The 15,257-nt window shown below is 41.7% G+C and overlaps 1 protein-coding gene across 1 annotated transcript in view; it reads right to left on the bottom strand.

The window, feature by feature from the left end:
* Positions 1 to 15,257, bottom strand: part of LOC138367424 (uncharacterized) — a 46,420-nt gene that overhangs the window by 30,060 nt on the left and 1,103 nt on the right. The gene's annotated exons all lie outside the window — the stretch shown is intronic.

Below are 15,257 nucleotides of genomic sequence, written 5' to 3'. Positions count from 1 at the left end.
ACAGATACATACACAGAACCCACAATGAGCCCCAAGAGACAACAGATACATACACAGAACCCACAATGAGCCCCAAGAGACGACAGATACACCCGTAGAACCCACAATGAGCCCCAAGAGACAACAGATACACCCGTAGAACCCACAATGAGCCCCAAGAGACAACAGATACACCCGTAGAACCCACAATGAGCCCCAAGAGACAACAGATACACCCCGTAAAACCCACAATGAGCCCCAAGAGACCTCAGATACACCCGTAGAACCCACAATGAGCCCCAAGAGACAACAGATACACCCGTAGAACCCACAATGAGCCCCAAGAGACAACAGATACAGCAGTAGAACCCACAATGAGCCCCAAGAGACAACAGATACACCCCGTAGAACCCACAATGAGCCCCAAGAGACGACAGATACACCCGTAGAACCCAAAATGAGCCCCAAGAGACAACAGATACACCCCGTAGAACCCACAATGAGCCCCAAGAGACAACAGATACACCCGTAGAACCCACAATGAGCCCCAAGAGACAACAGATACACCCCGTAGAACCCACAATGAGCCCCAAGAGACGACAGATACACCCCGTAGAACCCACAATGAGCCCCAAGAGACGACAGAGCAGAGCTGAAGATGAAGACTGGCATGTTACAGTGGCGTTTAGTTAATAAGTTGTGAAGTGTATTATTGTTGGTAGCCCAGCAACTGGTGTGTATTCACCTAGTTGTGCTTGCGGGGGTTGAGCTCTGGCTCTTTCGGCCCGCCTCTCAATTGTCAATCAATCAACTTTATATTCCCCCCCCCCACACAAATACACACACACACACACACATTGATATGGATGATAGTAGGAAGATGATAGTAGGAGGCTACAAGATGACCTGGATAGACGGAGTGAATGGTCCAACAAATGGCTGTTGAAGTTCAACCCGAGTAAATGCAAAGTAATGAAACTAGGCAGTGGAAACAGGAGGCCAGGCACAGGATACAGAATAGGAGATGAAGTACATAATAAAACAGACAGAGAGAAAGATCTAGGAGTTGATATCACACCAAACCTGTCTCCTGAAGCCCACATAAGAAGAATAACGTCAGCGGCATATGCGAGGCTGGCTAACATCAGAACGGCGTTCAGGAACCTGTGTAAGGAATCATTCAGAATCTTGTACACCACATATGTAAGACCAATCCTGGAGTATGCGGCCCCAGCATGGAGCCCGTACCTAGGTTAGGTACTCCCTTATCCAATGGAGTACCTTCCCTTTCACTCCAGCCTGCATCTCCAGCTTTTTCACTAGCCTCTTGTGTGGAACTGTATCAAAGGCTTTCTGGCAATCCAAAAATATGCCGTCTGCCCATCCCTCTCTTTCTTGCCTGGTCGTAGAATTCAAGTAACCCTGTGAGGCAGGACTTGCCATCCCTGAACCCATGTTGATGCTGTGTTACAAAGTTCCTTCGCTCCAGATGTTCCACTAGCTTTCTTCGCACAATCTTCTCCATCAGCTTGCATGATATGCAGGTTAGGGACACTAGCCTGTAGTTCAGTGCTTCCTGTCTATCCCCTTTCTTATATATCTGGACTACATTAGCTGCTTTCCAAATTTCTGGCAGTTCCCCTGTTGCCAGTGATTTATTTGTTATACACTATGCAGAGTGATAAGCACAGTGCTTCTGCTCCTTCCTTTAGTATCCAAAGGGAGATTCCCTCTGGGCCTATAGCCTTTGTCACATCCAACTCTAGTAACAACTTCCTTACTTCCTCGTTGGTAATCTCAAACTCTTCCAGTGGTTCCTGGTTAACTATTCCCTCTCTTATCTCTGGGATTTTTCCTTGCTCTAAGGTGAAGACCTCCTGGAATTTCTTATTCAGTTCCTCACACACCACCTTGTCGTTTGTAGTGAATCCTTCTGCCCCTATCCTTAATCTCATAACCTGTTCCTTTACTGTTGTTTTTCTCCTGATGTGGCTATGCAGCAATTTAGGTTGAGTCTTTGCCTTGCTCGCGATGTCATTTTCGTATTGTCTTTCTGCCTCTCTTCTCATCCTGATATATTCATTCCTGGCACTCTGGTATCTTTCTCTACTCTCAAGTGTCCTGTTATTCCTATAGTTTCTCCATGCCCTTTTACTTTGCTGCTTAGCTAGCCTACATCTCTGATTAAACCATAGGTTACTCATCTTCATTTCGTTGTCTTCCTTTTGGACTGGGACAAACTTGTTTGCTGCCTCCTTGTATTTCTGCGTGATGTAGTCCATCATGTCTTGGGCCGTCTTTCCCCTGAGCTCTGTTTCCCATGTTATATCTGTTAGGAATCTTCTTATCTCCTCATAGTTACCCTTACGGAATGCCAGCCTTTTGTTTTCAGTACCCCTCCGCGAGTTCAATAACCCTTCTTCAACCAGATACTCAAACACCAGTACACTGTGGTCGCTCATTCCTACTGGGGCCTCAAAACCTATTTCCCTTATGTCGGAGTCGTTCAAAGTGAAGACTAGGTCGAGTCTCGCTGATTCATCGTTTCCTCTCATCCCTAGTGGGCTCCCTGACATGTTGGCTTAGAAAGTTACTTGTCGCCACCTCCATTAGTTTGGCTCTCCATGTATCCTCTCCTCCATGCGGTTCCTTGTTCCACGGGCCTCAGCTCTTCCCAATACCTTACACCTAACTTGGTTCTGATGCTCTTAGAAGCCGTGTCAGGTATCCCTCCTAGCCAGGTATCTACACACGGTCGCCCAGGGTGAGAAGTCATCCTCGGTGGCGGATCCAGGGAGGTACTGATGATCCCATTTTCTTTATCAGAGTTGTCAGTCATGGCAAGAGCCGCTACTAAGCTGCCAAACACACAAACATGGCAACCGAGCGTCCCACAGTTGAGGCTAAACATCTTTATGAACACCAGCAAGTATACAACTTATCTTGAGCGCCTGGGTGTATAAACATGGGTACGACTACACACACACACACACACACACACACACACACACACACACACACACACACACACACACACACACACACACACACACCAGCACACTGAACCGAATCAATGATTCCATTAAGCCCCAACTTTAAAATCGTATGAACACACACCAAAAGATGAAACCTTATTGGCACCAAGACAAAAAAAAAAAACAGTTTCGAACAGAGGCAAAACAGTAAAAAAAAAAAAAAAAAAAAAAAGCCTACTTATCTGAATCAGAGGCGAGAGACCAGAAACCCAACCCGGGGCCCAAATATAACATGAGCGCCGAGTAACACCGCTAGCCTAGCTCGGCCACAAGTATTAACTCACAGCTTTATCACAAATACTGTACCACGAAGATAAACAGACCAGGGCCTGTGGGTTTTTGTGTTCAATTCTATATACACAAGTTTTAAATATAAATAATTTTTCAGTTCTATTGAACATTAGAGATTTTAAACAAAATTTTAAACAAAACAAAAACACGACCAAGGGATCGGGGGTGACGTGGGTTGTGAGACAGAAGATGTGTAGGATTTAGAAGCAGTAGACCAGAGATAAGGATCAGCGTACATTATGCAGCCCATCTACCGAATAGACAGTAAGTTTTAATACTAAATGTAATAAGTACAATCCTGACTATCGGCATAGTAGATAAATACACTTAATCGCCAGCATCGCTCCAATATATTGTGAATATTAGAGTTTATCTGAAAAGCTGTATAGAAAACCACGACCTAACCTAACCTTGGGAGTGTAGGAGGACAAGCATATCAATAGCATTTATTGCCTCTTGAACAAATCCACAAGGGCCGTGACGAGGATTCGAACCTACGTCCGAGAGCATCCCAGACGCTGCCTTAATCGACTGAGCCACGACATGGTAAGAGAATGGTAAAAAGTAAGGGCGAAGAGGTAGAACGCCCTATTGACATAGCTCGAGTGCATGGGGGATATTGATTGTTGCCGCCGAAGGCGGCTAGTTTATTGTGCACCCCATACTCATCCTGTGAGCGGTAGCGCAAAAGCATTACAGAGGGCACAAAAGGTCTTTATCAGACTTCATCTTAGATTATTACATAAACAATTTCTTCAATCCTTCACACCTTATAGATACAATGTCAGCTAGTTACAGAGAAAGTGCTATTACAAGAACTACATATTTACAGTAAGTCATCATACATTAATGGTAGGTCTTGTCGTTAATACATAATAGTTTGGCCAATGGGGATATTACAGAGTCATAGGGGAGCTTCTGTTTATTATTAGTCCTCACAATACACTACTTGTTTCTGAATCTCATATGTCGTTCATCTACTGGAAGCAAAATGTGGGTACAGTGCAAGGATTTCAGGTAATTTATCCATGGTAATAAGATAGGTTGCCATATCATACAGAGTGAGCTTAGATTTATCTCTAAAAGGCTCAATTTTACAACAATCCAAGATATAGTGTTCGAGTGTGTGTCCCTGGCTATGTCCACACACTTTACACTTTACTTCATCTAGATGGCTATACAAGCCGAACTGCCAGAGATACTTGTAGCCAAGTCTTATACGAGCTGTGACAACATCTGTTAGTCTACTGACTTTGTTACTTGCCCCATACACATGTTTTACTTCACACATGTCATTGTGATGAACAATGGACCTGCTAGTTCCAGTTTGCACTGTTCTACTTTCTTCAAATCCATCCAGGAGTTCTCGTCTAATGACACTTTTAAGGGACCTATTTGATAACTCAAGATTCCGTTCAATACTGTCTTTATTTACTGCAGCCTTAGCAAGGGCGTCAACTTTGTCATGTTCCTGCAGGCCAATGTGAGAAGGAATCCACAACATTTTTATATTTACCCTCTTGCTAAGTATTCTTATATATCTACGTCTAGCTTCCAAGACAAGCACGTTATTACTTGATTGCAAACTGTTTATTGCTCAGTAGTGAGGATAGGGAGTCAGAAATAATTAAGCTGTCTACTTCAGTGTTGTCAATAATTTCGAGTGCTACCAGTATCGCTACCAACTCGGCTTGCATTGTGGACGCCCAGTTACTAATTCGGATATTTCTTTGAATTGTGCTGCCATCGGGCTGATGAGCAATAACAGCACTTCCTGCCCTCCCTGTAGCTGTATTGAGTGATCCGTCAGTGTATATGGTCTGTGCAATGTTGTTTTCAGCTTGTATATTGTGAATGTGTTCTATGGTGCTTAATTTAGCAGCAAGCTGAGCATGAGGGTTGCTTTGTGATTAGTTTCTTGGTGGGGTATGCAGGGGTCATGATGTCAAAAGGTACTATCTGCCAGGGTGGAAGGAAGTGCTGTACTCTTTCATCTGTATATACATCGTGCAGTCCCATCATTTTAATATGAGTGGCAGTTCTTTGAATCCATTTAGACTCGCTAGTTCCATTTCGTATGTGTTCTAACAGTGCAACTGACACAATGTTGTTTTTGTTATCACGCAGCAGCTTTAGTCCCATCATAAGATTAATTTCAAATATTCTATCTCTAATGCTAAGTATATTTAATTCTTTCCGCATGTTGAGAACTTTGGTAGTTATAGGACAGCCAAGTATAATTCTGAGTGCTTCATTTTGCATTTTTTCCAATCTATCAATACTTTTGCCATTCTGCAGGACCAAAGCTGGTGCATGATAGTCTATCAGAGACCTTATATACGCTAAATACATCATTCTTGCTATTCTAATATTAACACCATATTTCGGGCTGTACCCCACTACAGTCCTGAGAGCCTTGAGTCTGTCTCTACATTGTTGATGTAACTTATTGACTGCAGTTGAGGTACAAGGGACAGAGACACCAAGGTATTTGAAAGAAGAGACATAGTCTATTGGTATGTTGTCTAAAGTTTTCGTGGTCCACTTTTGCGGTTGCCAATTTGTCTGTTAAATACCTTAGTTTTAGCAGCGTTGATTACAAGACCAAGGCTCTCACAAGCTGTATGTATACAATTTAAGACTGTTTGCATTTCGCGGTGGGTTTTAGTATGCACAAGGATGTCATCTGCATAGCTGATAGTGATGTTTGCCGGACTAGTTAGGATTGATTTTAGTAAAGCATTAATTAGAACATTAAACAAGGTAGGACTAAGTACTCCTCCTTGTGGGGTGCCTAGTTGCATTACTTTAGTTTCACTCTTGTAGCCTTGGAACAGTGCAGAGGACTTCCGGTTGGTAAGATAGCCTCGTATCCATTGTAATAAATGTCCCCCTATATCCATTCTCGCTAATTCATACATAATCACTTCCCTATTAGCAATATCAAAGGCATTTTTTAAATCAAGAAATGTTGTGTACTTGTGCCTTTTATCTCCATGAAGAGTAAGAAAGATTGTGATACAGGTGTGTACACTTTTACCATGTGTGAAACCATTGATATCAGGTGACATGTGCTCTTTAACTCTATACAATAATCTATTAAGCACCATTCTCTCAAAGGTTTTGCACATGCAACTGGTCAGTGAGATGGGACGGAAAGCATCAGGTTGGCCAGGCTTTGGTACAGGTACCGTAAGATTGGTGGTCCATGATACAGGCAACTGCCCAGTGACATAGCTGGCATTAAACAATTCTAATAATGGGTTACCGGGTACACGATGTAGGAGTCTTAGAATATCATAGGTGATACCGTCCTCACCAGGAGCAGTGCTACTGCCCCTGGAGAGGGCTGCATCCAATTCATAATCTGTATATGGAACATCACATTCATCATGTTGCTTGCTCAACATGATATTTATGAGAGAATTTCTGTCTGTGGACCTCTCCTGCAATTTCTCCCTAGTGCTAGCTGGTAACATTCCAAGGCTGGAAACCTGAGCCCATTTTGCAATTAACTGATTGGCTTTCTGTAGCGGGTTTGGGTGTGAAACTTGTCTACTATTTTTACCAATAATTTTGTTTATGCCTTTCCAGGCTTTGCCCAGGGGAGTATGCAGGTTAAGTCCACTAACAAAACCCTCCCATTCATTTTGTCTCAGTTCAGTCATTCTCTCCTTTGCCGCTGCAAGCGCGGCCTGAAACAGTTTTAACATTTGAGGAGTTCTAAGGCTCTTATATGCTGTAAAATCCTGGTTTGTCTCTCGGAGAGGCTGCAGGATCCAAGTAAATTCAGTAGAATTTCTTTTTGCAATTTTTTTACATGTCGTAGCTCAGTCGATTAAGGCAGCGTCTGGATGCTCTCGGACGTAGGTTCGAATCCTCGTCACGGCCCTTGTGGATTTGTTCATTTCATGCATCATGCTATTGTGATTTCTGTGTGTAATTTATTGCCTATTAATTACAATTAGTACTTAACCAATAGCTATATTGATATTACAATTATATAAAACTAATAAAACAAAACTAAAGTCCTTCAATAAATTTTAAAGTAACTCAGAATATTTTCAAATTTTGTTTAAAATCTCTATTGTTTAATAACACTAAAAAAGAAATTCTTGATATTTAAAACTTGTGTATACAAAATTGAACACGAAAACTTCAACTTAAAATTTTTTAGTGTATTAACAGAAAATTAGGAGAATATATGGTGAGGTAAATGCAACAGCACAATTAAGTGTATTTATGTACTATGCAAACAGTCAGGAATGTACTTATTACATTTAGTATTAAAACGTACTGTCTATTCAAAGGAAGGGTTGGCATTATAGCCTACTCACACACACACAAGTCCTGAAACTAGGCAGTGGAAACATGAGGCCAGACACAGGATACCGAATGGAAGATGAAGTACTTCATGAAACTGACAGAGAAAGATCTAGGAGTTGATATCACACCAAACCTGTTTCCTGAAGCCCACATAAAAAGAATGAAATCTGCGGCATACGCGAGGCTGGCTAACATCAGAACAGCCTTCAGGAACCTGTATAAGGAATCATTCAGAATCTTGTACACAGCATACGTAAGACCAATCCTGGAGTATGGGGCCCCAGCATGGAGCCCGTACCTTGTTAAGCACAAGACGAAGCTGGAAAAAGTTCTAAGGTATGCCACTAGGCTAGTCCCAGAACTAAGCGGCATGAGTTACGAGGAAAGGCTGCGTGAGATGCACCTCACGACACTGGAAGACATAAGAGTAGGGGGAGACATGATCACAACCTACAAAATTCTCAGAGGAATTGATTGGGTAGATAAACATTTTAACACGGGTGGTACGCAAATAAGGGGACACAGGTGGAGACTTGAGTACCCAAATGAGCCACTGGGACGTTAGAAAGAACTTTTTCAGTGTCAGAGTAGTCAACATGTGGAATGCATTAGGCAGTGATGTGGTGGAGGCTGACTCCATATGTTATACTCAAATTCTGTCAGTTGAAATGTAACCAATCACAGGCAAGTAGGCCTCTGACGTCATGCCAGACAGAGGAGCATCAAGCCATGCTCCCAGCAGCCTCAGTTATCCTCACAGACTCAGAGTAGAAGGACCTCGGCTAGGCAGATTTATACCTTGCTGTCTCGGTCAATAAATATATACAGAAGCGACTACTGTGTCTACCTTCTACCCGAACAAGGCAAACGAATACTGGTAGCAGCAGTGAGATCCAGAATTTTTTTTCTGGAAACTAAAATTCAAGTACCCAGCATCGCCGTGTATGTCACAGTACAGCCGCCACCGCCGCCACCGCCATCAGCCGCCTCCACAAGCCGCCACCCTGCCACCCCAACCCGTTCTCGCAAATTTAATAAGTCAATATTGACTTATTAAATATGTGCATAGGTGACATACTTAACATAATAGATACCCTTAAAAAGATTCATAGAAAACACCAACCTTACCTAACCTTGTTAGTATCTTAAGATAAGCATTTTATTGCTTCGTAATTACAATTATTACCTAACCTATAATAGGTATAGGTTAAGTAATAATTGTAATTACGAAGCAATAAGATGCTTATCTTAAGATACTAACAAGGTTAGGTAAGGTTGGTGTTTTCTATGAATCTTTTTAGGGGTATCTATTATGTTTAGTATATCACCTATGCACGTAGTTAATAAGTCAATATTGACTTTACGAATTTGCGAGAACGGGTTGGCCACCCACGCATCAAATATTGTGCCAGACCGGGGTCCTGCCATCAACCACTACTCCAGGCCAACGTTTCAGAAGGGTCAATATTTTCCCGTGAGAACGCTAATTCATCAGTGAGGAGGAAGGAAGCTCCCGCGCCAGCCATTTTTGAACCTCGCGCCACCACGTGGGAACCACCTGCACCCACCACCACCACCGCCACCCAAGCTGACAGTATCTAAGCTTTGTGAGTGTTCAAGCTACTGAAATCGTGGTCAGTCATCGTCGCAAGCATCACCTGATCATCGTATGTGCTGTATTGTTCCTTGAGAATATTTGGTGGACTACAATTGTTTGACTAGTGTCGCCACCCTGCCTCCCTCCCAAGCTCGCCACCAGCCCCTGCTACATCGTTTTGTGTGAACTTCCCTTTAGAAAATTGTGTTCTCAATATCGTCGTCTCCGAATTTATCTTCGCGCTTCCAGCATCAACAGTGTGGGGTCCCTGAGTTTCGCGCCACCGCCGCCAGGAGCGCTGCTGTCGAACCAGATTGTAAACAAACCCTCACATGTGCCACTTCACAAGCCCTGCCACCGTTTTTGTGTTGGCCGCTGTTATACTGCAAATCGTGCAGCCCTGAGTTAAGTAATTGTGAGCTAAGATATCGTGTGCTATGTTTTAATGAGGTTTAACGTAAATATATCCAGAATATCCTGTGAATTACCCATTCAGTGACTTGTTAAATATTGGAGCCGCCTCACTACTCAACTCCCCACAATTTCCTTGTGTGATTTCAACATTCCTGCTTCTTACAGTAATTTCATTGAATTTTAATTGTTCTCCTAGAGTGTTATTGGTAAATTCAAATTCCAGTGAAGTAAGAAATCCTTGTTTTAGTAGCAGTTAAGGATTTGTACAATATAATTTTTTTTTTAATTCCTCCAGGCCTAAAATTTAAATTTATTCCTTCAACATTGCATATTATAATTTTTTTTTTTACCATAGTTATATACATTCCTGTGTCCAGTTTATGTGCTACATACATATTTCTTGCATTGCCACTTGTTGTGTTGAATCTTTGTAATGAAATTTTGCAATTGCACTTCCAGTTTTTATATTCTCAATTGCTGTGCTTAGTCTGGTTTAATTAATTTACATACATCTAATTCCAGTCATTTCTTTTTTAATGAAAGATTGCTAAATTTAGTTTACAATTGCTTGTTCTTAATTATTTTCTTGCCTAGCCCAATTTAATAATTTTATTTCTGCCAATTTTTTACTTTAGCCAAGTTGATATTTTTTTGTGTGTTTATTTTGGTGTATACTATTTCTGATGCCAGGTGCACTTAATTATAATCTGCGTTCAAATATTACTTCCACGGCTGTGACAATGCCTACCACTGTTGAAACCCCTTCAGAATCACAGTTTCAAATGTAAATATGATAGAGCCCAATAGGCTCAGGAATCTGTACACCAGTTGATTGACGGTTGAGAGGCGGGACCAAAGAGCCAGAGCTCAACCCCCGCAAGGACAACTAGGTAAGTACACACACACATACACACCAGGGGTCTGGTAGCTGAGTGGACAGCGCGCAGGGCTCGTAATTCTGTGGCCCGGGTTCGATTCCCGGACCAGGCAGAAACAAATGGGCAAAGTTTCTTTCACCCTGAATGCCCCTGTTACCTAGCAGTAAATAGATAAAAGGGAGTTAGACAGGCGTTACGGGCTGCTTCCTCTGTGTGTGTGTGTGTGTGTGTGTGTGTGTGTGTGTGTGTGTGTGTGTGTGTGTGTGTGTGTGTGTGTGTGTGTGTGTGTGTGTACGCGCGCGTGCGTGCGTAAAAAAAACCATTAGTTGGTAGTTAGTAACAGTTGATTGACAGTTGAGAGGCGGGCCGAAAGAGCAAAGCTTAACCCAACTAGATGAATACACATCTAGTTGGGTTAAAGCACAAGGCACAACTAGATGAATACAACTAGCACACACATTGGTGTGTATACGAACACACACACCCACCCAAAGGGAAAGCTTCTTTCCCTCTCCTAACCAAGCCTGTCCTCTTACAAATTACGACTGAATTCGGCTGATTGCCCATATGGATGAAAATTGGACGTAATTTGAAAATGAAAAATAATTGAAAATAAATTTTGGATTCATTTTTTTTCAAAACAGCAAGTTAAGGGTCCTCTGGTAGGTTAGGAGGGCAGGAAGTTCTCCTAAGGTTTCAAAACGTCATGAAAACCGTTATTTTTTTTTTTATTATTATTATTTTCTACCACAGACGTGGCCACACATTTACAATGCTAACCAGAATATATACATTTTCTTCTGTCCTCCATGGACAGGGTTAGAGAAGTGTTAAACATATAGTTCAAGGGTTTATTGAACACTCAACCACAGAAGGTGATTCGGTGCTTTTAAAATGCTAAGCTAACCTACATACGTAAATACATAGATACACAGATTTACGTATGCCCTACATAAAGTGTTAGATGTGTCTTTTACATAGTGTTATTAATGTACATTCACAAAGGTGAAATGTAATTCTGATCAGCTTCCATATATACTTTATACCCATACATATATATACACACACACACACACACACACATATACATACATATATACACACACACACATGCATTCACATACATTTGTCTCATTTACTCTGACAGGGTAAAGAACAGTTTAAAGAACACAATAAAGTAGCCGTCACAACTGCAAGAAAAATGACAGGTTGGATAACAAGAACTTTTCACACTAGAGATGCTATACCGATGATGATACTTTTCAAAACGCTTGTGCTATCTAGAGTGGAGTACTGCTGCACAATGACAGCCCCTTTCAAAGCTGGAGAAATTGCTGACCTAGAGAGCGTGCAGAGATCCTTTACTGCTAGAATCCACTCAGTAAAACATCTAAATTACTGGGACCGACTAAAGAGCCTAAATCTGTACTCCCTTGAGCGCAGGCGGGAGAGATACATAATAATTTACACGTGGAAAATAATTGAGGGGCTGGTCCCAAACCTGCACACAGAAATAACACCACATGAGACCAGAAGACATGGCAGGATGTGCAGAATACCCCCGTTGAAAAGCAGAGGTGCAACAGGTACTCTGAGAGAGAACTCTGAGGTAGCTGATAAAGAAACTAGTGTGCAATTAAGCACTTAATCACTGAAGGTGATGAAGGTGCTTTTACAAGCTCAGGTTATATAGTTACATCATATATATATATACATTGTATGATTGATATATTACATGGTCAATCTTGGATACAAGTCCAATATATCATCAAGTGTTCCAGTACTCATATAGTAACTACAGAGTTCAGCATACCTTAGCCCAGGAGGGCGAAAGTCAGTCAGTATGGGACATTCTACAATATAATGTTCAAGAGAGTGCATGTTTTCTCTTTCACAAAGTTGACACATTGTGTACTCGACATTTGGGTTTTGAGAAAGCTGCCAGATACGTCTATATCCCAGGCGTATTCTGGCCACTATAACATCACATTGCCGGGTTCTTGTTCTATTAGTCCCATATGTGAATGTCTCCTCACGATATCTATCATAATATTTAATGCTACAACTTTCAGGTCTTTGAGAATTTGTTAGGTCGGTGAGATTTTCATTAGATATTTGTTTAAGTATTCTCTTTGTCACTGCTAATGAAACACCCATATCAATTTCTACCACTGGTTTTCTGCAGGCTGACTTAGCAAGCATATCAACAGTGTCATGCCTTGAGATGCCAACATGTGATGGTATCCATAGAAATTTAATCTCAAATCTGTTTTCTTTGGCAGCTAAAACATTCATTCGAATATCACTGACTATTTTCTGGGTGTCACTACTATGTGCGTTCAATGCCAGAAGTGCACTCTGCGAGTCACAATATATAAGTCCACTGCCTTTGTCTTTTAAAAATTCAGTGGCAAGGTATATGCCTGCAAGTTCGGTTTGAGTTGTACTTGCCCAGTCATTGACGCGCTTCATTGCTGTATGTACGAGAGAAGATTGTTCAAATATGTTACATGCACATCCGGTACATCGTCCACCTTCTTCTACAGAGCCGTCGGTATAGCACTGATAAACATCGTTACCCATACTCTGAGTACTTTCAGTGATGCTTTTCAGTGTTAACTGTTTTAATAATGTAGTGTGCACACTATCTTTCTTGGGCGCATTTACAAAATCAACTGATAGATCCCAGTTATCCCATGGAGTAATTGGCTGATTAATCATTAGTTGAGTTGGGTACATATTTAATATTTTGATGGAGTTGAATACCTTGTAGAACCAATATACATAATCAGATTTCGTTCTTCTTCTATAGACCTCAGGTGAGTGCAGCATATTAGAAAGTTTAGCTTGAAAACTTCATGTGTTGTCTAGATCTACTCAATGCCTTCACGCCGAAAATTGTGCTAATAGACAAAATTCTCTCACTTATGGTAGGTAATTTTAACTCTGCTCTCATGTTAACTATTCTCGTGGACTTTGGAGCCCCAAGGATGAGACGCATAGCTTCATTTTGCAAGGTTTCAAGAGATTTCAGCTCTTTGTCAGTATACAGTGTGAGATGTAGAGCATTGTAGTCAATCACAGAGCGTATAAATGATACATAAAACATTCTAGCAAGTCTCACGTTAAGTCCATGATTGACACCAACAAGGACCCGCAAGGGCTTTAATCTCTCCCAAAGTCTCCTCTTGAGAGAAGAAAGGTACCCAGGGTCGTTAATGGGGACACCAAGGTATCTGTAAGACTCGCAGTTCTCAAGTGCTCGCCTCATCTATATGATAATTGGCTGGTGGAATACCACATGGAATGAGAGCACGAGTTTTCTGTACAGAGATAAGGAGGCCACATTCCTCAGCTCTAGTAGCAAAAGCGTCGAGCAGAACTTGCATTCTAGGCTCGGTGGCAGCCTGTAAACATATATCATCAGCATAACAAATGACAGTGTCTTCATTATTAGTTGGAAGATCTTTAATAAGTTTATGCATCAGAACGTTGAACAACAAGGGACTGAGGACCCCTCCTTGTGGAGTTCCCAGTTCAAAGTGTTTGCTCTCTGTGCTTTTAACACTATTAAACAAAACATATGCTGTTCGATTAGACAAATAGCCCTTTATCCATTTCAGTAATTTTCCTTGTATTCCCAGCTCGGCAAGCTGTTCCAGTATGATTTCTCTGTTTGCTGTATCAAAAGCTGCTGCTAGGTCGATGAAGACCGTTTGAGGGGAAGCTTCAATATGTGCGAAGTACTCAGCAAAACAGTGTTGTGTACTGAGCCCAGACATAAATCCAAACAGTTGGGGTGACAGGTGCCCCTGTATACGATACATGAGTCAGTTAAGAACAATACGTTCAAGCACTTTACAAACACGATGTTAGAGATATGGGTCTATAATTATCTGAGTGTGGTTTGGGGATGGGAACAATGACACTCTTTGTCCAAGCATCAGGTAATACTCCTTCACGTAAACTCATTCTGTACAACACTAATAATGGATTACCTGGTACGTGTGAGACTAATCTCAGTAGACTGTAAGTAATACCATCCTCTCCAGGAGCAGTTGATTTTCCCATCTTTAGTGCATGATTTAATTCCCATTCAGTTACATCATTAAGGTCCGACACGTCGATAGCTGTACAGGCAAGATTGATGGTTCGTTGTCTGTTGGGGCGTGTGTCATCAAGTTTGTGCTGTATGTTAATTGGGAGCGAGTCGTAGCTCGATGTTAGTGCCCATTGATCAAGGAGGATGTTTGCTTGTTCTAGTGGGCTGTGGTGCAGTGGTTTGGTTGGGCTGCTTCTAGAGATTTTTCGTATCTCTTCCCAAACTTCAACAAGTGTTGTTTGCTCATTTATACTTTGTAGGAACTCTTCCCAATGTTTATTACGTATAACGTTGCTCATGTCTCTCACCTCTCTATTTGCAACTAGAAATGCATGCAAGTCACCTTGTGCTTTGGTTCGTTTGTACGTATCTCCAAGTTGCTTTACTCGTTCATGTTCTTTAACAAATACGGGGTCAAGGACCCACTTGGGTGGTGGTAGGTGTTGCCCACTTCTGCTAGGCTTACGACCTGTTCCCCAACACACCCATGTGTCATAGTAGGTAGTAATCGTATCAACGAGATCTCTGGAGAAGGCTTGTACATTCGTTATTGTGTAATCTTGATACCATTTTGATATACAATTAATAAAGTGGTCATGCAAGCCATATTGAATATTCATTTTCCGTCTCTGATG

The sequence above is a fragment of the Procambarus clarkii genome, chromosome 22 (genome assembly GCF_040958095.1).
Source record: "Procambarus clarkii isolate CNS0578487 chromosome 22, FALCON_Pclarkii_2.0, whole genome shotgun sequence".
Taxonomy (NCBI): Eukaryota; Metazoa; Arthropoda; class Malacostraca; order Decapoda; family Cambaridae; genus Procambarus; species Procambarus clarkii.
The sequence above is the reverse complement of the archived record's forward strand: the minus strand, read 5'-3'. Positions and strand labels throughout refer to the sequence as shown.